This window comes from Lipotes vexillifer, unplaced genomic scaffold (assembly GCF_000442215.2).
Source record: "Lipotes vexillifer unplaced genomic scaffold, Lipotes_vexillifer_v1.1 scaffold225, whole genome shotgun sequence".
Lineage (NCBI taxonomy): Eukaryota > Metazoa > Chordata > Mammalia > Artiodactyla > Lipotidae > Lipotes > Lipotes vexillifer.
The window spans coordinates 924760-927860 of record NW_006787630.1 but is presented as its reverse complement, the minus strand read 5'-3'; positions in this window follow the sequence as shown (position 1 = coordinate 927860).

Here is a 3101-nt window from a genome sequence, read left to right as displayed (position 1 = left end):
GACACGGGTTCGTGCCCCGGTCCGGGAAGATCCCACATGCCGCAGAGCAGCTGGGCCCGTGAGCCATGGCTGGTGAGCCTGCGTGTCCGGAGCCTGTGCTCCGCAATGGGAGAGGCCACAACAGTGAGAGGCCCGCTTACCGCAAAAAAAAAAAAAAAATATGGCTTCTAAACGCTTCATCTCACATACGTGCCCCGCATTATATTCCTACTGGTCAGGGCTGCCTTGGATGACGTTAGAAATGCACCACAGATGACCTTCGCGGGACCCCAGAGGATCTCGGTGCCATGCCCGCAGCGCCCTGCACCCTGGCGGCGTCTCGGAGTGGGCCAGCCCCTTCTGCCTCTCCCCCGGGACGAGGCTTTTGCTCCTGTGATGCGCCCCGGCTCACAGGCCCCCCAGAGGACATGGTAGGTCCTCACCCACCACTGCCTGTCCAAAGCTCACGATATGAGCTTGGCAAACGCACAGGACCAGGGGTGCAGGTGGCAGCTCTGAGAAGCGGCCAGCATGGACGGGCCCCTCGGGTGCCCATGACGCCCATGCCAGGCGGGGCCCTCTGGAGGGTCCAGGGCACTGGCTCTGAATCTGCTCCCGGCACACACCGTGCCCAGGATGCCAGGGCCTGCACAGCCTGCCCCAGGCCACAAAAGCTCCCATTGTCTCCCGGGCAAGATAAAATTGTCTCCCGGGCAAGACAGACACAGTCCTGTTTGTGTCTCCAAGAATGCAAGCTCTGTCTGATCAAAATAAAACAAGTGACAAATACAGGGGGCTGCCATTGGGACACTGCTGGCCGGGCTGCCGGCTCCCAGGGAGGATGCCTAAATACCACAGCAGGCCACCATCTGCTCCTAGGTGTGTGTCCAGGAGAACTGGAACACACATCCACACAGGCACCTGCACACGCATGTTTGCAGCAGCAGGATTCACGGCAGCAAAAGGTGGACACAACCCAAATGTCCACAGAAAGATGGACAGATAAACACAACGTGGTCCCTCCACACACAGGGGTATCACTCAGCCATGAAAAGTGGTGAAGCCCCGACACTCGCTACGTGGCTGGACCCTGAGAACACGATGCTCAGTGAGAGAAGACAGACACAGAAGGACACACAGGGTGTGATTCCATTGATGGGAAACGTCCAGAACAGGCAAATCCACAGACACAGAGAGTGGCTTCGTGGCTGTCAGGGGCTGGTGGAGGGGATGGGAAATGACTGCTGATGGGGACAGAGTTCCTGTTGGGGGGATGGAATGTTCTGGAATTAGATAGACGTGATGATCACACAACACAGTAAATACACTCAAACATACACTTTAAGTGGGTGAACCACACAGTGTGTGAATCATATCTCAGTAAAGCTGCTGCTCCTTGGGGGTGGTGGGGGACATCTGGTGGTCGCCAGGGCAGCCGGCCCCAAACGAGGCCCAGCACCTCGTGACCGCTGCTGGTGCTGGAACCACCGCACGTCCTCACACTGCTGTGAACAGGCTCCCCAACTCCTTCCCATGACCCAGGACAGAGACTGTGGGGCTGTTCCCTTTCTAGAGGCCAAGGAACTTGCCTGGAGCCATGTGGCTGGGAGGACAGAGCCAGGACCAGACGCTGAGGCCAGGTGGCCAGCAGCTCCCCGACTCTGCCTTCTGAGCCCCAGACGATGGGGCTCCTGAGCCCCTTCTACAGATGAGAAACAGGGTCCGCAGAGGGTGACCCACCCAGCGACTTGCTTCATCGTCTGCGGGGATCTAAACGCGCGCGCTCAGAGGCTGACCTGTTCCTCTTTTCGTCCTTGAAGCCCCGCATCCACCCCCAGCTCTGGGCACCCCACTGCGCCCCACCCTCCCCACTGTGCTCTTTGCTGCTCCAGCCAAGCTCAGGCCCTTCCCTGGGTGCATCCACCTCCCTCTGCCTACAGCGAGGGCACCTCCTAAAGGTACCTGTGTTCCAATAGGGGAGGGAGCCCCTTTCACAACTGTTTACATTTACGGTTGTAGCCTCTGCGGCGGGCACCGGCTGCCAGGCTCAGGGAGGGCTCAACTGCGTGGGGCAGGCCCTGGAGGGTCTGCAGAACCAGGGAGTCAGGACACCTAACAGCCAGTCCCCTCACTGGGTGCCCTGGAACTCCCGGGCTGTGGGTCTGGGGTCCGAGGAGGCAACGGGGCTTATTCAGCAAGCTGAGTCAGGCTCTGAAGGTGACACCCAACCAGAGGAAGGGGCCTTATCTCACCCCTGGGTGTGTCCCAGCCCTGCCCGAAGCCCTCACCCAGCCCAGGTTTTCCTGGCTGAGACCTGGTGTTACCTGTCCTAACCCCACCCCCAGCTTCCCCCTCTGTGAAATGGGATCCACGGCCACCCACCATGCATGGCTGCCTGGGGCAGAAAGTGAGAAAATCCACAGGAGGCTCAGGGGCCCAGTGCCCTGCAACGGGCAGACTCCAGGAGGGCTCCTCAGGGGCGATGACCCAGAGCTGGGCCTGGAGGGAGAGTGGGGAGCCCTGGGCAGAAGGAACAGCCAGGGCTGGAGTCTCCAACACTCACACAGTCCGGGTGGGCGCTGGTTTGAAATACGGTTTCCAGGACTCGGCCCCATAGAAGGGGGAGGGCCCCCAAATCTGCATTTCTGACAAGCTCCCCAACAGAGTGGGGTCTGCAGATAACATGCAGGACCGCCTCGCTAAATTCGAATTCCAGATGATCAGATAAATTTTTAGCATAATTGTTGTGTCCCATGCAATCACTGGGATATACGTATTCTAAAATATATATGTGTGTGTGTTGTTTACACTAAATTCCAATTTAAGGGGGCAACCTGCGTGTTTATTTGCAGAACCTGACCACCCTATAAGTGGGCCTTCGTGCATGAAAATTCGAGAACCTCGTGCATGTGGGGTGTGGGAGAGATCCGCGATCACAATTTTTAAAGGTCTTGAAAACTCACAGTTTCCTTTCAGGAAAGATTATCAATGTTGAGGACGTACAGAAAGATTGGGGCATTTCCCCCAAAGCGGGCGGGAAGCTGGTAAGTGGGCAGTCCATTGGACAGCCCAAAGGTAGAGGGCTGGCCGCGATGACCTCTGGGCAAGGCACGCCGGAAACA